Source organism: Pleurodeles waltl, chromosome 3_1 (genome assembly GCF_031143425.1).
Source record: "Pleurodeles waltl isolate 20211129_DDA chromosome 3_1, aPleWal1.hap1.20221129, whole genome shotgun sequence".
Classification (NCBI taxonomy): Eukaryota; Metazoa; Chordata; class Amphibia; order Caudata; family Salamandridae; genus Pleurodeles; species Pleurodeles waltl.
The window spans coordinates 912214050-912237887 of NC_090440.1; positions in this window are offsets into that span (position 1 = coordinate 912214050).

Consider the following 23838-nt stretch of genomic DNA (forward strand, 5'->3'; position numbering starts at 1 on the left):
TGCCCACACTGCCGGTGAATTCGGCCTCCTGGTCGATGTGGGATGCAGCTCCCTCCATCGCCGGTGCCTCTGCTCCTCCGCCAGATGATGCTAATGCACAGAAGGAAAGGGTGGCAAAACAAAAAGGGGGGAGGGAGACAAAGGATACACTTGGTCTGAGGTACTGGGTTTTTCAGAACCGGTACTCATCCGGTAACCCAGCGGTGCCAGGGTACACCCAAAGACCTCGGGTACTTTCCTGATTCAGACTACAGAAACTCAGAGTCTTCTAGGTGAAGTCAAAGATCGAATTTATTGGCTGCAACCAATTGACAGGCGTCCTAGAAGTACAACAGCACGACTTGTATGTTCTCAGGAGACTGTGTGTCAATGCAAAATCAGGTTTCCTTATATACAGTTTTTTAAGCTTCAGGCAAACATTCTTGACATTTTGGTTGGTCATTCACATGTTTTCACTACAAAGGAAAAAACAGTGTCATGATGAAACCTCATATTTCATGTCATCCAATCCATAATAAATTACCCGGCAAGGCCTAGAATTTCACATCAGATAAGTGTGGACCCCCAATAAAAACGGGCACCTCCCCCTCGTAAAGTAAGAAGAAGAAAAGAGCAGGTGCAGGTGTGAGCAAGATTAGGCAGGGTGTGTGAGCGATAATAAGGGTTTTATGGCATGGTGTGCCTTGATGCTATCTGATTCGGCCACTGGGAGAGAGACTGACCAAACAGGTTTGGCCTGAGGCAATGGTTCCAGCTTGCCCAGGTCAGAGAAAAGTCAATCAAGGTGTACGTGTCCTTGGAATCAAATCCGACTGTATTATAAGCCTATGTGAGGGCAACTTTTAAAATGGCTGTCGTGTATAAAATGGGAGCCACGAGTGCAGGACGAAAATGGCGATTTCGAGGTGAAAACGCTGCTGGAATTGAGCGAAAATGCTCATGCTTAGTGTACTAGTTATTATCGGTCTTTTGATACTAAAATCGTACTGCTGTGGCAAAGCAGATTACATGGGTCCAGAATTTTTAGAACCACAGGTCAATGGCTGCACCAACACCACAGTTGGCGTGCACAGCACCCTCACACAGGGAAAAGGCCTACGCACTATGCAATGCACAACCAGTCACAATGCTTTTCACCAGCCCAAGGACAGGAATACCTAACTCCAATAGCAGCATACCTAACACTCACAGACCCCTGCCCAGTAATGGGTGCTTACTAGCTTAGTAGGAGGTGGGGTTTAACAGCCCCTGCCCAACATGGGACCTACCCTGCAATGTCCAGACTGGCCTAGGGGCACCCACAGGCCCACATCCCCCACCCGGAGACCACCCCACCACACGTAAGTAATACATTGGGAAACTGTAGTCACCCCCTTGTGGCTGCTGTGATGCCCTCAAGCACCCATCCAGCTCCAGGTAGGCCACTGCCAGTATGCGGAACATCAGGGGGGTCAGCACCTCTTCCTCATTGGGAGGCCATGCCCAGCTAGGCCTCTGCCGTCTTCGGTGCCCAGAGTCTCAGGTCCTCCCACCGTTTGCAACAGTGGGTGCTCTGCCTGCTGTAGACACCCAGGGTCTGCACGTCCTTGGTGATGGCACGTCATATACCCTTTTTCTGATGGGTGCTGACCTGCAGGGAAATAAACATAGAAAAAGGTAGCAGCCATACCGTTTGGCCTGTTACACTCATGGCCCACCATATCCCTCACATCCCCTTATGCAGAGACATTGCCCAGCTTGCATGCAGCACACTGCCCAGGACCCTTCCACCACCCCCCCTTACACAAGGCCCACAGACACAGCACTCCATGGATTCATGCCCCATGCATCGTGCTCACAGTGTACTCACCTGTTGGACTGGAGGCCCATACAGCATTCGCTACTGGGGTAGGACCCCATCCACCAGTCTCTCCAACTCCGCAGCGGTGAAGGCAGGGGCCCTTTCCCCAGTGAATCGAGCCATGGTTAGTTCCAGACACAGGTCACAGTAGCACTTGCAGTGTAGGTTCTCTCCTGTTGAAGGTCAGGTAGCAAGTGAGAGAACAGATAGAAAATGGTGGTCATGTCCGCAGCGGTGCGTACCGTTATCGCCGGCGTACATCACCATTGGCCACTGTAACCCATAGGGCCCAATGACAACCAATGAGGAGTTGCACGGCGGTACTCGACCGCCTCCCGCAACAGCGCACAACGTCAGCGGAATTATCTCATTTCCACCTCTCCATCCACACAGGACAGGCGTTCTCCATTTTAGTGGGGGGCAGACCATGGCACCTAACTGCATCACAGTACACATAGGCACCATTTGGGCCTATTCAACAACATACTGTTTCAGTCACAGCATGCAATACAGTGTACAGTTTGGAAATGTGGAATACTGACCAGCTGCTCCCTGTTTTGCCCCCTGGACTACAACCGCTGCAGTTTTATAGGAGATGGAGACATCCCCCTGTGTATAGACCCCCGGTGGACATGGCAACAATGGAGGACAGGCACATTATCCTCACCTACAGACTTGACAGGGCCACAATCACAGAGCTGTGTGCCCAATTGGAACCTGACCTGATATCTGCTATCCGTCGCCCCACTGGGATCCCCCTTCTTGTGCAAGTCCTATCCGTGCTTCATTTCTTGGCAACTGGTTCTTTCCAAGTGACAGTGGGCTTGGCAGCAGGAATGTCACAGCAAATGTTCTCAATAGTGCTGACCAGAGTGTTGACTGCCCTGATCAAACACATGCACAGTTACATTGTTTTCCCCCAGGTTGAGGTTTTGGCTATGGTGGGAGCTGACTTCTATGCAATGGGACATATCACCAATATTATTGGGGCTATTGATGGTACACATTTTACATTTGTCCACCCCCGGAGGAATGAACAAGTGTTCAGAAATCGAAGGAGCTTTCACTTGATTAATGTGCAGATAGTGTGCCTGGCAGACCAGTACATCTCCCATGTCATTGCAAAGTATCCTGGATCTCTGCATGATGCCTTTATCCTGAGAAATAGCAGCATCCCATATGTGATGGCTCAACTCCAGAGGCATCCGGTGTGGCTAATAGGTGAGCCCATGGTTCCCACCCAGTATATATTGGTGTATGAGTATTGTGTGGGCCCTAAGGCTTAGTGTTTGGACAGCAGGTATCCCTCGATATTTGCAGGTGACTCTGGTTACCCCAACCTCTCATGGCTACTGACCCCTGTGAGGAATCCCATGACAAGGGCAGAGGAAAGTTACAATGAGGCACATGGGCGAACAAGAATAATAATCGAGAGGACATTCAGCCTACTGAAGGCCAGGTTTCGGTGCCTCCATTTAACAGGTGGTTCCCTGTGCTACTCACCCAAGAAGGTCTGCCAGATCATTGTGGCATGCTGTATGTTGCCCAACCTTGCCTTGAGACGCCAGGTGCCTTTTCTGCAGGAAGATGAGGCTGGAGATGGGCATGTGGTAGCAGTGGACCCTGTGGACAGTGACGAAGAGGAGGCAGAGGATGATGATGAGGACAACAGAACAGCAATCATTCAACAGTACTTCCAGTGACACACAGGTAGGACACTGTAACTTCACCTTCCATTGACAGTTTTGTGTTGGACATTGTATATGGCAGGCTGTTTTTCACACTACTATGGCCACTTACTGATCCTTTTAGCATCTCTATTTGTAGATATCTGTACCCCACTCTGGCTCCTGGTGTGTTGACTGCAGCCAACTGCAGGTCATACCTATGTATACATTACTGTACAGTTGAATTGCAATGTTTACAGCTTGTTAAATGAATACATAGTTCAATCAATTGACAGACTCCATACTTGTAGTTTTACCATGGTGTTTATTTAGGTGCTAATAAGTGGAGGGGGATGTGAAATGGGCTGGGTTGCTGATGGAGGAAAGTCCAGGATAGAGTCCAGTCTATGTGGATCACAGGTGCATTGTCCAAGGGGGCATAGGAAGTGGAGCAATGGCAGTTGAAGGTGGACAGGGTGACAAAGTGGGACACAAGGGTGACATTCAGGAGAGTCCTATTTCCTGGCGGCGGTCTTGGCAATATTCTCTGGCTTCTGCCTGGATCGCAGGGACCATTTGCAGGGTGTTTCTCCTTCTGCAGGGTGAGGGGTGCTGGTGGCCTGTTGTTCCTGTGGCAGGGCCTCCTGTCCACTAGTGGCAGTGGAGGGCTGTTCATCGGTGTGGCTAGTGTCAGGGGCCTGTTGGTGTGCCACTCCCTCCCTATTTGTGTTGGCCATGTCTGCCAGCACCCCTGCAATGGTGAACAGGGTGGTGTAGATGTCCCTCAGGTCCTCCCTGATTCCCAGGTACTGTCCCTCCTGCAGCTGCTGGGTCTCCTGCAACTTGGTCAGTATCTGGCCCATCGTCTCCTGGTAATGGTGGTAAGCTCCCAGGATGTTGGTGAGTGCCTTGTGAAGAGTCAGTTCCCTGCGCCTGTCCTCCCCCTGTCGCACAGGAGTATTCCCAGCTTCCCTGTTGTCCTGTGCCTCTGTCCCCTGAACCGTGTGCCCACTGCCACTGAGCCCTGGTCCCTGATTGTCCTGTGTTTGTGGGGTGTCCTGGGTTCCTTGTAGTGGTGGACACACTGCTGATTGACGTGTCCTAGGGACAGAGGTATGGGCCGGCTGTGTGGGTGCTGTGGTGGTGCTGTGGTGGTATTTCATGAGGGGGAGGCTCAGTGGTGGTGTTGGACTGTGCCTGGGTAACCTGGATCTGGATGACGCCTGGTCATCCAGATCCAGGCATCCAGAGCTGCTTTCATCACTGCGAGCCTTTTCTGGATGGGGACTGGATGTTGCTGGCACCTCCTCTCTGGTGACATTGGATGGAGCAACTGTGGGAATGTAAATGCAGTGTTATTGTTTCTGCGTGTGACATCTTGTGCATGGATGGTTGCCCTGTATGGTTGTTATTGCCCTGGCAGCATTGCCTTATGTGAGCAGTGATTTGGTGGACTAGGTGATGGTCTCTAGTGTGCATGCTTTAGTGATAGTTGTCCATGCAGGTCTGTGATAGGTGTCTATGCATTGGTGTTGCATGCAGGGCTTGGGGCCAGATATATCAAAGTCCGAAATAAAGCAGTTTTTTTTTGTATTGCAGCCCGTTTTCCTGAAAGGAAAACGAGTTGCAACACAAACGAAAAAATGAAACGTTTTTGTTTCATTTTTTCAGAGCAGGCAGTGGTCCATAGGCCTGCTCTGAAAAAATGTTTTCCATGCCATGGGGACCCCTTCCCTTTTGCGAATGGGTTACCACCAGTGTGACACGGTCACAAAGCAATTCTGCATCACAATGCGAATCGCAAATAGGTAGGGGAACACCCCTTCCTATTTGCGAGTCGCATTCCCATTTTGCGAGTCGGTAACCAGGTTACCGACTTGCAAAATGGGAATGAGCATCGCAATGTGCTTTTTGAATGGCACAAACAACGAAATTTGTTGTTTGCGCCATGCAAAAAGCTTGCTACATCTGGCCCCTGGTTTTGGGAGGGGTGGGTTGTGATGGTGGGTTGTGTGTGTGAGGTGGTAAAGTGATGGGAGTGAGGGTGGGGGTATGTGATGGCATGCAGGTAGGGGGGTGAAAGTAGTAAAGATTTGACTTACCAGAGTCCAGTCCTCCTGCTTCTCCTGCCAGCCCCTCAGGATGCAGTATTGCCAAGACTTGCTCCTCCCATGTTAATAGTTGTGTGGGAGGAGGTGGGGGTCCACCGCCAGTCCTCTGTAATGCTATCTGGTGTCTTGCTATCACGGAACGTACCTTCCCCCGTAGGTCATTCTACCTCTTCCTGATGTCATCCCTTGTTCTGGGGTGCTGCCCCACGGCGTTGACCCTGTCCACGATTCTCTGCCATAGCTCCATCTTCCTAGCAGTGGATGTCTGCTGCACCTGTGATCCGAATACCTGTGGCTCTACCTTGATGATTTCCTCAACCATGACCCTTAGCTCCTCCTCTGAGAACATGGGGTGTCTTTGTGGTGCTATGGGTATAGTGTGAGTGGTGTATGTGAGGATGTGTGGGGTGATGTGTTGGGATGTGTGTTGTAAGGTGCGTGTATGGTGTATGGTAATGGTGTTTTGTGGCTCTGGTTCGGTAGGTGCTCTTGGTCTGTCTCTCAGTTGTCAATATTTTTGGGTCATAAGGGGTTTTCTGTAGTGTGGATGCATGTTTTATAGTGGTGTGGGTGTGTGAGTGTGGTTTGTTTATGGGTGTCAGGTGTGTATAGTTTGAATTGTCCAATGTGGTGTTGTTTTGTATGTGTGTGTGTATTTTGAGCGCGGAGGTATGTACCGCCATTGGTTTACCGCTGATAAATGTCCGCCGCGGTAATTCGTGGGTCATAATGCTGTGGGCGTAGTTCTGTTGGCTTAACAGTGTAGTTTATCACTGACCTTTGGGGTGGCAGACTTGTGTGTGTGGTTGCATAGTGACGGATTGCTATATGTGTGTCATAATATGGGTAGCGGTAATCCACCACACCGGCAGTATGTTGGTGGCTGTCGGCATGGCGGTAAGTGGGACTTACTGACAATGTCATAATGAGGGCCTTAGTGTCATATCACAGTCAAAGTGAGTGGACAGCAAATTTCAGTGTGAACTAGATGAGAGGAGTGGGCTAGTCATCCCAGTGGGAAAGAGTGCAACAGACACACCACTACGATCAGACAATGACACAGACACTCAGGTAAGTGAGAGCCACACATCTCAACACTAACACTGGGCCCGAGACTCATGTAGTGCCACACCCTGCAACAACTATATGTGGGCCCTCTATGGAAGACAGAACAATGTGGTATAAGGGGGAGTTGTGTAAAAAATTATGACACTACCCTGGCATGACTCAGCTCCTCAAGCTTGTCCTGCAAGGCACCCAGAGGCACTTTGTGAGAGACATGCTGCTCAATTTTAAGTCTGCAATGATCATGCATTGATTAATCCATGACTGATGTGGCAAAGTTGTCTAATGGTATGAAATGCCCTATATGCGTTGCACCCTAAGGCGGGTAAGCCCCCTTTGCTAACATAATGGCAAGGGGGAGTCATGTGCGTTAAATGATGATAAAGTTGCGCAATAGAGGCATTGCCCAACTTTGTTGACTCAATCCAGGGAAAATATGGTAGGCTGACTGTTCCTTGGCGTTTCATACATGACACAATGCAGGGCACAGGTGTCTCCATAGCCTCTGAAATATGTGCCTACGTGATGGTTGTACAGGACTCACTATACATCTTACCTGCATTGGTATCTTAGTTGGACATGTGAACTCTAGCCCTAGACTGGAGCAGATACACTTCATTCTGGTTGCATACAACCTGCCCACAAGCATTGCATGCAGCACTCCAACTCATCTGCTACTGTCATTCAAGACCAGTGAACAGTAAATAGTATGCCAATGGGAGACTCACCAACAAGTCCGCCGATCTCAACACCAAGATTATCAAGCAGATCCTGCTCTCTGGTCATCAAATCTGCCCAGCTATGCTTGAGATGGTGCTCATTCCTGCCACTCCTATACACTCTCTTCAGGTGGTGGAGCACCTTGCCCCATGCAGCCTCCTGGCCTCGGTTCGGTATCCCTGAATGACCCGGCCACCCAGCTCCATCATCTTAGGTAGGTAGTGGCATACCAGCCACACAAATCCTCCCAACTCATCCTCTGCCATCCTCGTCAGCCACCCCCTACCAGACATGTTGAAAATGGTCAAGGTTGACCCCAAATACCAACAAAAAATTAAAATAAATGGAAACTTAACCCCACTAACTAATCCCAACTATCCCAAATGCTTAACTACCCGGACAGACACCCCCCAGTGCAAATGCAAATACGGACAAAAGACACACAAAATCACAACTACTGGGACAAAATGCATACAATATATGACAGGACACGACAGAAGGGACAGCACAAACTTCAAAACACTACCAAGACACAACCACCAGCTCCAAAACACAACCACACAGTCAGAAAGGCACAGACTGTAAAGAGAAAGTGAAACTACACCCACTGTGCCATGCTTGTAGACAGGACTTCCTATTACATCACTTCCTGTCCCCGTGCGTCAAGTTTTTCAGTTATACATGTATTTATTTGACGCATTTTACATTTGTGTATGTTTTTTTAAACTCATAACGCATGTGTGTCATTTATATGTAGGCATGGGGGTTATGCGTCAATTTTACTGAAGGCAGCATTAAGAGAAGTGCGAAGGATGAATTCACGCTAAGGGCCCATGTGTCATTTACTTTGCCTTGGTGGATGTTTTAGGTGCATTTGTGTCATATTTTTTATTCAATTCCTTATTGCGTTTTTTTGGCATTGTCCTTAGATGCACCCTGAATCAACATATATATGCCATGGGCTGTGCTGCAGTGTGGCATTTTGGGTCTGGCCACATGTGGTAGTCCATGCAACAATGTGACAAGAGTGTGATTGGTGTGTTCCACCAATGTGTGTGTTACAGACACAACAGCATGCAAATTGTTGCACGTTGTGCATACATATGCATGTGTGACAACAGTGTACCCTCATATGTTTGGCATTCAGTACAATGCAATAGTGGTGATTTGTGATTGTGTATTGTGATTTTGTCTGTGATGTGTGATGTTCTCATACAGAGCATGGTATTTAAAGCTAGATACACAGGTCAGGCATTGTTGATGATGAATGAACCATTGCTACCTAGAAATTATTACCCGACAGCTGTCTCCCAATGTATATTTTGAGTTTAAGGAGACTTATGTAAAGCCTGCATATTTTTCTGACATGTACATCTTTGGTACACAGTGTGTATGACACACTCTGCCTTCATTCCACCCAGAATATGTTTTGATCACAAAAGTTTGATTAAACCCATTGCAATTACCAATATTTGTTGCTGTTGGGACCACCACCAAACTCCAAAATCGCCTGCAACGCATTCAAAACGCCTCGGCCCGCCTCATCCTCGACGTACCCCGCAACAGCCACATCTCCGCACACCTGAGACACCTGCATTGGCTCCCAGTCAGCAAAAGGATCACCTTTCGACTTCTCACCCACGCACACAAAGCTCTCCACAACAAGGGACCGGAATACCTCAACCGATGCCTCAGCTTCTACGTCCCCACCCGCCTCCTCCGTTCCTCTGGCCTCGCGCTCGCTGCCGTCCCTAGCATCCGCCGCTCCACAGCGGGTGGGAGGTCTTTCTCCTTCCTGGCAGCCAAGACCTGGAACTCCCTCCCCACCAGCCTCAGGACCACCCAGGACCACTCCGCATTTCAGAGACTCCTAAAAACCTGGCTTTTCGAGCAGCAGTAACCCCCCCCTTTCCCCTAGTGCCTTGAGACCCGCACGGGTGAGTAGCGAGCTTTATAAATGTTAATGATTTGATTTGATTTGATTTGTGTGGTGGAGCTGCAGCCTTAGTTGCGTATGGTTTAATCCATGCTGATGTGCATTCCACAGACGTATCCCTGCAATGTGTGAGGTCATGTGTACCCTGTGTCAGTATTTTGCCCCAGGGCAGTGGCAGCACAGATTACCATGAATATTCTGCGCAGGGCCAACTTCTACTATTGGTTGTTATACATGGGCAAATTATGATGACCATAGTTACTAATGATGTCCCCTCATTGTCATACATGTTCCATGCAGCCATTACAACTCTCACACTGAGTTGTAACAGTGTTCAGTTACAACATGACAATTTCTATTTTTTGACATCTACTACCTCATGTGTGGCCTCTTGCATACATCCTATTTGGATATGATATAGTTGTGTCTGATGACCTATTGACTAACAAGTTGGCAAGGTGGATGTACCAAATATGTAGTGGTCCTTAGATTGTGTCTTTCAGTTGTCACATACCAGTAATGAGGCTGTTAGTGATGTGTGTGATGGTGGCAGTACAATCTTACACATCACATATGATGTTGCAACAGTACTTGTCAGTTTCCTATTTGTAACATGCTCCCTGACCTTTGACTCATATTCCTATTCTATGTGTAGTGGAGATTGAAAAGACCAAAGCAGGATTGGTTGTATCAGTGAAGAGTTTATTTACAAAATTGACAAGGTGAATTCAGTGGTTCTTAAGAGTAAAAGTTGTCAACTATGTGCTGTCTCCAGCGTACCCCAGCAGCTGTGTTGTGCTGTTCCCCCTCCATATTGTCACCATCATTCTCATGCTCCCCCTCAGGCTGGTCATCTACCTGGTCATACATAGGAACTTTCATCCATACACATATGTTGTGCAGGACAGCACATGTCAGGATGATTTTGCACACGATGTGTGGGGCATATAGAAGGCTGCCTCCTGTGAGGTCCAAGCACCTCAATCTTGTTTTCAGTATGCCACATGTGCTTTCCATGATACTGCGTGTCTTACCGTGTCCCTCATTGCATGAACGCTCAGCTGCTGTGCTTGGGTTTGCAAATGGGGTCATCTTCCACGGCTGTATGCCTTAGCCCTGAACCCCTGCAAAAGATAAAAGGTGTAAGTTATTGTTTAGGCTTGCAACAAGTTTGTCATGTAGCTTGGCAGTTGTTATTTTAATTTGGTCGTAACTCATAGGTGTTTGTGGTATGGTATGAGTTCCTGGCCTTGTGCAAAGTTTTCTTACCACTGTGTTGTTGAACATGGGTATTGGCTCAAGGACCTGGGACATATATTTTGGAATCCTAACTGATGCTCAGTATGTATGTACCATGTGTTGTGTAGTGCACCTTTGTATAAGTGTGCTATCACTAGAGGGGACATGACATATCCTCAGAACACAATGGGGTCAGATGTGGTGACAACATGGTAGCCCTAGAGAGCCTGGACATCCCAGCCACTTTGTCATGTGTCATTACAGATGAAGTGCAACTCTAAGGCCCATTTTAATTAGTGAGTGACAATACACAACACAATTCCAACATTGGCAGCACTGTGCTGCAACATTTTGACTATGCAGGAATGCAGCATGTGTGACATGTTACTAGGCAACCCTTTGTTGTCCCCTGCGCCTAATAGGCATGACTTTTATGACTTGTTGAAAGTCGAATAAAGTTTTTGTATTATTATTATTATAATAGGCAGCCGTGCACCAAGACTACCAACCTTGCACCAGGATGCTTGACTAGCTGCTCTGTGGAGGTGGATATGTCTATGCAGGAAGGGACACCTTCCTATACATATACATTTTTGATAGCCAATTGGCTCTTTCTGTGTCTGCAGCAGCATGCATAGGTGGCACATTCAGATGGGGCAAATTCACAGTCTATTTCATTATTGCAACCTGCAGACGGCATCCAGGGGTGGTGTTTGATGTTGGCACTGTCTCAGGTCTTAGGTAACACCTACATCTGTGTCAGCATCATAATGCTATGTATCTTGTGGTGACAGAACTGCAGCTATACATATTGCATGCCCCTTCCATGCTAAGTGCTGTGTGGGAGGGTGGCCAATTTCCAGTTTGGCTTCAGGTCACAATAGTAGTCATCTGCAAACTTGTACATACAGTGCAGGCCATGAAAATGGCACTGGGGGCTCTTACATAGGCCCCTTGGTGATCTTGACTGGCAGCTGATATTTGTGCAAGGCATCAGGTATCCAAGGGTGTGTATCACGTTGTTTCAGAAATGATCAACTTCACTGCCAGTGTCTCTCCTATCTTCAAAAACATGATTCAGCATTTGTACTGTCCTCACATGCACAGTGCAGGCTATAGGATGGAGCTCAGCTACTTAGCAAATGTGTCCCTTAGCACACTGCATGTAAGGTCAGTGATATCCTAATTACTCCTACATGATCCTACTAATTCATCCATGATCTGCACTGTCTAACAGTGACTCTTCCCCATGGTGGGCCATTTATTGTTTACGATACGGACATGATGGTGCTATGGGTCAGTAAGTGGTGCATGTGAGGTGGCACTATAGTATGTGTGATGCCACGTCTCACAAATCTAGCACATGGTATGTGATGGCCATTGATGTTGTATCCCTATGTGTGCGACCCAATGCATCAGGCTGATGTATATGCACGCTGCAGGTACGTCAGGTATGTGTTGGTGAGATGTAATTGGTATTGGCAGCAGTTGTCTGGCATTTGATGTCTGTTCTGGCAGAGACTTGCACAGCATGATTTGAATGATTTGTGTCTATGTGAGACTTACATTACTTGAGCATGGTGCATGCCATTGACAATGCTGTGCTATTCTTTATTTGGTGTAGTGTATGTGTGAAGTGTAAATAATAGGCAACCTGTGGGCACATGTAGTGGTTAGTGTACATCTTCCGTTTGCAAAGGGTACATATCTGCAACTGTCCTTCACGTGGTCTGCCTGTCAAGTTGTGGGTACGTTACATACATGTGGGTGTATGTGTTTGTGATGTGTACTGATTGTGCTTTACTGCAGCATGGTGCATATGAGTTGTCATCTGCACATCTGTGTTACCCTGGCCATGTGTTTTTGGAGTGGTGTATGCATTGTGTGTCCTACAGGGCTGGTGTGTTGTATGTAAATTGCTAGGTTTGTTGACTTACCCACAAGTAGGCCGATTCCATATTGTCCATCCTGGAAGTGTTCATTGATCCTGCTGTGCCTGAATATGTAGGCGTCATGGATACTCTGAGGATACTTGACCAAAATGTTTATGAATAGTCCACGGTGGTCTACTATGGCCTGCACATTCATGGTATAAATCCTCTGTTGCTGCAGATGGAACAAGTCGGGCATGGGTGCAGTCAATTGCAGCAAGCACATGCAGGGAGCCATCAAATTGGTAGAACCCCTGTTTTATCTCCTGCCGCATTTGCTGGGTGTTGGGGAAGCAGATGTGGTGGTGTGTTGGAGAGATAATTGTGTCTAACACCTTTGACAGGAACACAGAGAATGAGGGTTGTGACACACCAGCAACCAGGGCACCCGTTGTTTCAAATGAGCCACTTGCCAGCATGTGCAGGACAGCTAGCAGCTTTGTCACAGGTGGTATATAATGTGGGATCTGCAGGCTGGCTGTGACCTGTGGCTCAGTTTGGTGCAACAGGTGGAGTATTGCCTGCCGGTTGGGTCTGTATGTCCTTATGATGTCTTGTTCCCTGAGGCCAAGGAGGGTTGTCCTGTTTCTGAATATCCTCTCTTGTCTTCTGCGTTGCCTTTGTGGGCACTGTTGTGGTTGCATTTGTTATTGCTGTCCTCTGCGTCATCTCACAAGCTAGAGCAGTAGCACTTCCATGTTGTCCTGTGGAATGGTAGTGTTGCTTCTGTGTGTTTTCCTTAAGTAGTGATGTGTGCGCCTCATTTTCACACCTAGTCTGCCCCATGCATTAAAATGTGATGCAAATCAGAGTTAACGTCATGTTTTGGGTCCTACCTCCAACCTGTGCGTTATTTTTTCCCGGGTTAATAAATATGGCGCATGGGGCTTAGAGTCTTTTTTTGGAGGGGAAAGTCTACCTTGCATCTCATTGACGCAAGGTGGTTTCACGCATCCGAAAAATGACGTTAACTCAAACATTTTGACGCTAGATGGGTTTAGCGTCAAAATATAAATATGGAGTTAAGTTTGTGCTGAATTAGCGTGAAAAAATTATGATAATTCAGTGCAAGGCAAGTATAAATCTGGGCCCAAGCTTACAATAACTTATTGGGCAACAATGTATACCATATATAAAGGTGTTCCTAGCTGGCCTATCTGAATCCACACAACTATTTACAGTTAATACACCATTAAAGGGAAGAAAGTTTAATAATGTAGTGGCTTGAATAGTTACTGAGTCCGTTGAAAAACTTGCATGGCTCATAAAATATTTGGATAGAATTTCCTTGTATAATGAGTCACTCTTACGTGGGTCCTAACCTATGGTTAAAATTACCCAGCAGTGCAATCAAATACAGCGAGTATGTAGTAAACATCCTGTTAAGATCTACATAAATATTCCTATTAAGGCATCATAATCTTTTGCATTTGCAGCATATAAATAAACATTTGCAGCACGGATATAAAATTGATTAAATATAATATAATAGAGTTGTACTCGACAACCTAAGATCCATTTGCTCTTTGTCTTGATCACAAACACATTAGTATCAGCCTTTGTAGATATCAAAGTCAGAATATCCCTTGATGACCAGCCTTAGGTGTTTTTAACTGCACTTTGGTACACTTGTGGAAATCCATCTATCAGGGGAGGTTCTTTGTACAGCCAAGTCTACAGGAAACATAGGATCTCATATAAATACGTTATATAGTCAAAGACTTCTAGACTCAATACATTCCTTGTGCCATGTATGTACCAGGAGAGCATTGTAATTCTGTGTGAAGTAGCAGAGCCCTAATCTATGTAAGTCATGCTATCAAAATCTGTTTCTAGTCACTTTTCGAGGCTCAAGCAAGCATAGTGATTCCAGTGGTTCATAACCTTCTAGGATCTTCTCGGGGAATTGTGACTCTTATGGAGCGTTTATTTCCACCATCTACCTCTTTTGTACCCTGCTTTTCTGCATATTCTCGGTAAGGCAGTTTTACCTGTGTTTTCCCTAGACCAGAATGATATTGAAAGAAGTTTTTATAAGTGAGTTACGCATTCAAGATCTCTAGTTCAAGGGCAAATTTGATAGTTTGCTTTAGTATCTCGCCCTCTGCCTATTGCAAGGTTTCTTTTACTAACTCTGAGAAAAACGGAATCTTTGTAATCTCATTACTTGCTTTACTTCCTATAAAGTTCACCTTCTTGATATCATTGGAGGAGAGCGCTTTCAAACGTGGGCATTTTGAAAAGAGGTTAGGCATCTGTAACCTATGTAATGGATTTAGGGTCTTATTATGACATTTGCAGTTTGAGGGCCCCAAATACCGTCATGGTGGTCAGCCCTCTGCACTTCAGGACGTCCGACTGTCACATTACGATCATAGCGGTGGGACCGCCTGGGGACTGCTGTCCCCACCAGGAACATGGTTCCCGATGGGCTGATGACGGTCAAACTCATGCTAGCCACAGCGGTGCTGAGTTCAGCACCGCAGTGCTGAGCATGAGTCCCCTTTCCGCCAGTCTTTCTGTGGCAGTTCCACTGCCATAGAAAGGCTGGTGGAAAGGCTGTGTTGAGGCCCCCCTTCCCAGCATTCCGAGGGTGAAGTGGTGATACAGAATTGCCCTTGGCTCCCTTAAGGGAGCTGAGACCATTACCAGAGCAATGTTCCCGCTGGGATGACTGGCGGGAACATCATAAGATGATCTTAATACGACCTGGGGGGTAGGCAGCGAGTATGACGGCTGCCTCCTCTCTGCGGTTTTGGTGGTCAGGTAATTCTGACTGCCAAAGTCATAATGAGGCCATTAGTTTTCTCTGCCTTTGCCATTCTTTCTCTTTTGATGAGACTGATTAGTTGTCTTCATGCTGTTTCTGTTTTTTAGTATTTAGTTTAATTCTTCTAACATGTCTTTTATATGATCATCTGTTATAAACTCCCTAAGATCTGCCACACTTTCTATAGAAACAAGCAATTTGTATCTCCTTAGGGGATTTTTGAGGTACAGGGGTGTTTTATTTTTTATTTTTGATGCACTTTGCCCCAGCTTCAATAAGGCACTCTTATGGTATCCTGCTTCCAGTGCATTCCCTTTGATCTCACAGCATTCTCGCTACTCCGGCTGCTCTTATTTACTTCTCTCTCAATGGGCATCATCTTGTTGTTTCTTGTTTCCTAGGTAGATCTCTTTTCACTCTTCTACAATATGTCTGGCTGCATGAGATATAACTTTTATATGCTGTGTGTGTTCCTAATTAATTGTTTAATGAACAATGTTCATTTAGAAATATAAACTGAAGGGAACACGTCCTGTTCTGCTGGTTTTTCAGGTTCACCCACTATCTCTTTCTGGGATTTTTTACCATTTGCTCTTTCAATTGATCTTGCCAATGAAAGAATACAGGTATACTTTAATGACTTTAGGGGTATCACATTTTGGTAATACATAGAGAATGTTAGCCCTTTAGTTGTTCAACAGAAACCTTTGGCAAGGGGCACAGAATCAGACATTTGAGGGCAGGAGGGAGTAGGGCCAGAGGCAGCAAGTGGACCACATCAGAAAGGTGAGAGGGGCACTGGCAGCACAACAGACCCCGAGGGAGGTGGGAGAGCCAGTGGCCGCACAACAGACCATTGAGAGCAATAGGGAGGGGAAAGGGGCATGTACAACAGCGAGAAAGAGGGAGGGAGACAGGGGCAGTTAGCTGGCCATGCAGGCATGCATCAGGGACAGTGGCAGCACAATACACCACGGAGGCAGGAGGGAGGGTGCAGGAGCACGCCAATGGACTATCGAAGTAAGGCAGTATGGGATAAAGGCAAAGACTCACCCAATGGAGTTCAGGAGGCAAAAGGAGCAGGTGCAACAAGCTACCCACAAAGGCAGGAGGGGGTGGCTTCACAGAGGACCATAGAGGTTAAGAGGGAGAGGCAGTGGCAAGGAGAGGGGGGTGTACGGGCAGGGATTAAGAGAATATAGGGTTGGTTGGGGAGGGGCAAGGGACAGCAAGATGACCACAGAGGTCAGTCAGAAGGCCAGTGGAAGCACAAAGGCTACACAGAGCTGGGGGTAGGAGCATGGATTTGGACAATAAAAGGCAGGGAAGATGGTGCAGGAAAGAGGCCTGGTTGGGTGGGGAAGCACAACAGACCTTGAGGGGAAGGAGCAGGGACATGCACACATAGAAAAAAGGGGCATGGAGCAGAAGACAGAAGTTGGGGCAGCAGCTGGCAATGTGGGGCAAACCAGAGTGGACAGTAAGCTGTCAACAGAAGGCTAGGCGAAAAGGGCAGAGGCACATAGATGGTGTTGGGATGGCAGGCAGAAGGGGCAGCAATCTGACCACAGCAAGCAGGCTGGCATGGACAAACTCAACCCAATGAGCCACAGATGGCAGTAGAAAGGGCATTCACAAAAATAACTGAATGAAGGGTGGGAGTAGGGGGCAGCAGGCTGACCATGGAGGACAGGTGGGAGTGGCCAGGGGCAATCAGAACGAGGTCAGAGGGCAGGCAGGAGGGGGTAAGAGCAGCAAGTGGACCATAGAGGAAATGCAGGAGAGGCCAGGGGCATGCAGATGGAGAACAGTGGGCAGACAAGAGGAGGGGAAGGGTCAGCAAGCTGACTGCAGAGATGAGCAGGTGGATCTGGGAGCACACAGATGGCGAATGGAATGCAAGCAGGAGGGGAACAAGGAAAGTAAGCTGAGGGCAGGGTGCAGTGTATTGACTATGAGCAGGGTTTGAGCTTGTGCCAACCCCCTCCTTCCAAGGGCCAAAGACTGTGCCTAAAGGCTGAATATGTTGAAAAACCCTAAGTATTGACTGTAAACAAAGGTTTGATAGACTTTACAGTCAGGTAAGATAATATCTTCTTCCTTAACATTACAAAAAACCCAGGCATTCACTGAAAAAAGCACAAAGGTTAAAGTGACCATAAACCTATAGGTATGCTAATAAGACCTTAGCTTGCATTAAAACACCCTACAGATTACCTGGAAAAAAATCTAGGGTTAAAGTGACATTTTAGTTGGGTGTTGAAATGAGCAAAAAAATATTGCTTAGGAAAAAAGCACTATATAGTTATAGTTTAATGAGCGAACTAAATCTTGTACTCACCCCCCACCATGCACTGCTCATGGCCTCACATGATGTATCAATCATGACATGTTAAATGATATCTTTGACTATATCACTGACAACATCTAAAACGACATCAACACAAGGACAAAATGTTGTGGATTACATTATGGGACTCAGGAACTCAGTCCTTAAATCCTGTTAAACACATAAATGGCATATAAGGGAGCAGGGTGGGCACACCATGACCTCAGACTCATGTACGGAAGCCATTAGGTACACAGTGGGATGAGCTTCTCCTGGGTGGGTAGTTGAGTGCAGGGCCTTATCACACTCATGCACAGCAGGGTTGGATGCCCCACAATGGGCTTTGCACAATGTGAGTTGACTAACCCCTTGGTGTCAGGCCCTGTGGCGAGGCCAGGCACTGCAACTAATACCATTGTACACTGCCACCTGGTGGGGGTTGGGAATAGTGGGACCTTAGTGGGACCTTAGTGAAGGAATCAGAGACATGGTGGTCTGCTGACCCCAGCAGGTAACCATCTGTGTGATGGCAGTACATCCGAGTATATTGCATTTGGAACCTATCTCAATAATATTGATGAGGAAGGTAGGATTATAATCAAGTATTTTGTGAACTGACCTATCAGTACATAGGTTGTTTCATAAAAGGTCGGGTCGCAAAATATAATTGGATTTGCCAATGTTCCAACCCCATTTTGCAAGTCTAATAGTGGTTCTGGAACTGGGTCCATAGTAACATATTTTGACAGGTACAGACATTACATTTAAAATATTTTTTTTTCTACTTTTAAACCAATAAAGGTGTTCTAAAAAGAACTTTTTTTAATTTTCTAAATTATTTTTAGTTTGTTTGTAACTTTTCTTTTTAGGAGTTTAAGCTAAACATAACTAAATGACAGGTTATCCGAACTTGAGAGGAGAAAAAAAAACTTTTTGCGAGTGTCTGATGAGCTAAAACTGTGGGGCATATTTATACTCCATTTACGTCGGATTTGCATAATTTTCTTTACACAAATTCGGTGCAAAACTAACTCCATTTTTATATTTTGACATTAGACCCATCTAACGTCAAAATATTGGAGTTTGCACAATTTTTTAGATGCGTGAACCTACCTTGCGTCAATGAGATGCAAGGTAAGTGTTCCCATGTAAAAAATGTTGCTCTCTGTTTTGCACCCTAGACTACGACCACTGCAGATGAATAGGAGATGGAGACATTCCCCCCGTGTACAGACTCCTGTTGGACATGGCAACAATGGAGGACAGGCACATTATCCTCACCTACAGACTTGCGTACCGTCACCACCGGCGTACAGGTCACAGCAGCACTTGCAGTGTAGGTCCTCTCCTGTTGAAGGTCAGGTAGCAAGTGAGTGCATAGATAGAAAATGGCAGTCATGTCCGTGGCGGTGCGTACCGTTATCGCCGGTGTACATCGTCATTGGCTTCTGGAACCCGTAGGGCCCAATGATAACCAATGCGGTGTTGCGTGGCGGTCATCGACCGCCGACTGCAACGGCGCACAACGCCAGCAGAATTACTTCATTTCCACTTGTCCCTCCTCACAGGTCAGGCAGACGCCATTTCAGGGTTACACAGGCCATGGCACCTAACTGTGTCACAGCAGACATTGGCACATCAACTGACTTTTGAGTTCACATACTGTTTCTGTGAAGGAAAAAATGCACATTAAGGTTGAAAAATGTGTGAATTTGACCTTCTGCTTACCGTTTTTTCACCCTAGAGTTCAATCACTGAGGATGAATAGGAGATGGAGACATCCCCCGTGTACAGACCCCTGGTGGACCTTGCGACAATGGAGGACAGGCACATTATCCTGACCTACAGACTTGATAGGGCCACAGTCCAAGAACTGTGTGCCCAATTGGAGCCAGACCTGATCTCAGCTATCTGCCACCGCACAGTTATCCCCCCTCTGGTGTAGGTCCTGTCAGTGCTCTATTTCCTGGCAAGTGGTTCCTTCCAAGCGACAGTGGCGATGGCATCAGGGATGTCACAGCCTACGTTCTCAAACGCGCTGACCAGAGTGTTGTCTGCCCTGCTGAAACACATGCGCAGCTACATCGTATTCCCACAGGTGGAGGATTTGACCACAGTGAAGGCTGACTTCTATGCACTGGGAGACATCCCCAACATCATTGGTGCCATTGATGATACATATATTGCATTTGTCTCTCCCTGGAGAAATGAACAAGTGTTCAGAAATAGAAAAAGCTTTCACTCTCTGAATGTGCAGATGGTGTGTTTGCGGACCAGTACATCTCCCATGTCAATGCCAAGTATCCTGGCTCTGCGCATGATGCCTTTTTCTTGAGGAATAGCAGCATCCCATATGTGATGTCTCAAATCCAGAGGCACCTGGTGTGGCTAATAGGTGAGCCCATGGTCCCCACCCAGTGGATGTAGGTATATAGGTGTAGGGTTGGCCCTAAGGGTGAGTGTGTGGCTAGCAGGTATCCCTCAATTTTGCAGGTGACTCTGGTTACCCCAACCTCTCATAGCTACTGACCCCAGTGAGGATTGCCAGGACAAGGGCAGAGCAACGCTACAATGAGGCACATGGGCAAACACAGAGAATCATTGAGCTCACCTTTGGCCTCCTGAAGGCCAGATTCCGGTTCCTCCATGTGACTGGTGGATCCCTGTACTACTCACCCAAGAAAGTGTGCCAGATTTTCGTTGCATGTTGCACAACCTGGCCTTGAGACGCCAGGTGCCTTTTCTGCAGGAGAATGAGCCTGGGGATGGTCGTGTGGCAGTAGTGGAGCCTGTGGACAGTGACAAAGAGGAGGCAGAGGAAGAACATGTGGACAACAGAACCACACTAATTCAACAGTACTTCCAGTGACACACAGGTAAGACACTGTAACTTCACCTTCCATTGCAGTTTTGTGTTGGACATTGAAAATGGCAGCCTGAAATCTCTATTTCTATGGCCACTTACTGTACCCTCTGGCATCTCTATTTTCAGATCTCTGTCCCCACTCGGGCTCCTAGTGTGTTTACTGCTGCCCACTACTGGTCATACCTATGTAAATATTACAGTACATTTGAATTGCAATGTTTACAGTTTGTGTAACTGATACATTTGTGAAACAATTGACAGACTCCATATTTGATTTTTTTCCAAGGGTGTTTATTTAGGTGCTGATAAGTGGAGGGGGCATTGCAATGGGCTGGGATGATGACTGAGGAAAGTCCAAGGAAGAGTCTAGTCTATTTTTATCACAGGTGCATTGTCCAAGAGGGCATAGGATGGGGAGCAATGGCAGATGAAGGTGGACAGGATGACAGAGTGGGTCACAAGGGTGACAATCAGGAGCGTCTTATTTCCTGGCGGGGATCTTGACAATGTTCTCTAGCTTCTGCCTGGATCGCAGGGACCATTTGCGTGGTGGTTCTCTCTCTGCAGGGGGTGGGGTGCTGGTGGTCTCTTGTTCCTGTGGCGGAGCCTCCTGTCCACTAGCGCCGGCGGAGGTGGAGGGCTGTTCTTCGGTTTGGCTAGTGTCAGGGGTTCATTGCTGTGCCACTGCCTCCCTCATGGTGTTGGCCATGGCTGCCAGCACCCCTGCAATGGTGACCAGGGTGGTTTGGATGTCCCTCAGGTCCTCACTGATCCCCAGGTACTGGCCCTCCTGCAGCCACTAGGTCTCCTGCAACTTGGCCAGTATCTGACCCATGATCTCCTGGGAATGGTGGTATGCTCCCAGGATGTTGGTGAGTGCCTCGTGAAGAGTCGGTTCCCTGGGCCTGTCCTCCCCCTATCGCACAGCAGTCCTCCCAGCTTCCCTGTTGTCCTTTGCCTCTGTCCCCTGAACCGTGTGCCCACTGCCACTCACCCCAGGTCCCTGATCATTCTGTGTTTGTGGGGTTGCCTGGGGTTCCTGTAGTGGTGGACACACTGCTGATTGATGTGTCCTGGGGACAGAGGGATGAGCCTGCTGGGTGGGTGCTGTGCTGATGGTTCCTGAGGGGGGAGGCTCTGTGATGGTTTGGGACTGTGGCTGGGTCTCTGACTGTCCAGAAGTCCCTGATGGGCCAGCTAGGTCATCATGATCCAGGCATGCAGAGCTGCTGTCATCACTGTGGGCCTCTTCTGGGGGGGACTGGATGTGGCTGGCACCTCCTCTCCAGTGACGTTGAGTAGGGGTCCTGTGGGGATGTAAATGCAGTGTTATTGTTTCTGCATGTGCCATCTTGTGCATGGCTATGTTTCCCTCTATGGTTGTTATTAGCAAGGTACCTTTGGCTTGTGTGAGTTGTGATTGGTTTGGCTAAGTGATTGTCACTAGTGTGCATGCTGTGGTGATGGGTGTCCATGCAGGTCTGTGATGGGGGTCCATGCATTGGTGTTTTATGCAGGGCTTGGTATTGGGATGAGTGAGATGTGATGGTGGGGTACATGTGAGGTGGTGGAGTGATGGGGTGAGGGTAGGGGTAGGAGTTTTCAATGGCATGCAGGTAGGGGGGTGACAGTAATAGAGAGTTGACTTACCAGACTCCAGTCCTCCTGCTACTCCTGCCAGGCCCTCAGGATGCATGATCGCCAAGACTTGCTCCTCCCATGTAGTTAGTTGTGGGGGAGGAGGTGGGGGTCCACTGCCAGTCCTCTGTACAGCTATCTGGTGTCTTGCAACCACTGAAAGCACCTTCCCCCGTAGGTTGTTCCACCTCTTCCTGATGTCATCTCTTGTTCTCGGGTGCTGTCCCACGGTGTTGACCCTGTCCACGACTCTCCGCCATAGCTCCATCTTCCTAGCAATGGACGTCTGCTGCACCTGTGATCCGAATAGCCTTGGCTCTACCCGGATGATTTCCTCCACCATGACCTTTAGCTCCTCTGAGAACCTGGGGTGTCTTTGTGAAGCCATGGGTGTAGTGTGAGTGGTATGTGTGAGGGTGTGTGGGGTGATGTGTTGGGTGTGTGCTGTGAGGTGCGTGGATGGTGTGTGGGTGATGGTGTTTTGTGGCTCAGATTCAGTGGGTGCTCCTGGCTTGTCTCTCTCTCACTTGCCAAAATCTTTGTGTCATAAAGGGTTATGGGTAGTGTGTGCGTGTTTGATAGTGGTGTGGGTGTGTGGGTATGTTGTGTGTGTATGAGTGTCATGTGTGTGTTTTTTTATTGTCCAATGTGGTGTTGTTTTGATAGTGTGTGTGTATTTTGAGCTCAGCAGTGTGTACCACCAATGGTTTACTGCGGTTGAATGACCGCCAGGGTGATTTGTGGGTCATGATACTGTAGGCGTATTTCTGTTGGTGTACCGGTGTGGGTTTTGGTACCGCCTGTTTATCACTGACCTTTGGTGTGGAGGACTTGTGTGTGTGTGTCTGTATAGTGGTGGATTTCTATGTGTGGGTCATAATACGGGTAGCTGTATACCGCCGCGGTCACGGTGTGTTGGGGGCAGTCAGCATCGAGGTAAGAGGCAGTTACTGCCAATGTTGTAATGAGGGCCTTAGTTTTTATTCGAGAAACGCATTATTTAGATAAAAGAGAGCCGAAATTTAAGATTTTTTACCACTTGGCAGGTTACCAATGTTTATGTTCTGCACACGTCACTCATTGAGGAGTAGCAATATATGTGCACAGATATTTCCCTCTTCATGTCAGGTATTCTCAAGTAGATAAGAGTGGCAGATGGACTCGTCATTGGTCTGCTTAATACCTCTAGATTGGCAACAGCGACACTGTATGCCCCCATTCTTGAAGATCAGATCCCACCCCAATTTTGGAGCTTATGCAGGCTTTGTTGACCATCCCTGGGGTTGTAATTATTGAGGGGGGGAGTAATAATCTTCCGAACCCTACTCTAGATTCCCATCCCTTTTGCGTAAACAGAATAAATCACGGGTAGCCAAAGCTATGCTCAATTGCATGCAAACCTTAATCTTAGTTGGTCTGTGGCGAGCACATTATAGGACTAGCCAGGCCGGAAAACTACATATAAAAAATACATTTACAAATTTGGAAAACGAATATGTGATTGAGGCAAAATTAGTTTGTGATTGTTCTAATCATATAGGTAGCAAAAAAGTGCAATGTCAGTTTGCTCTATTTATTTTAATGAGGAATATTCATGAATTAAGATTTCTCTGTTAAACTAAACTGGAGCGAATATTTTTAACTCTATTTATAGCAGGGCACCTGGGAAAAAGCAACTACATTGCGGTACATTCTACAATATATAGTGAATTATAGTGACACACTG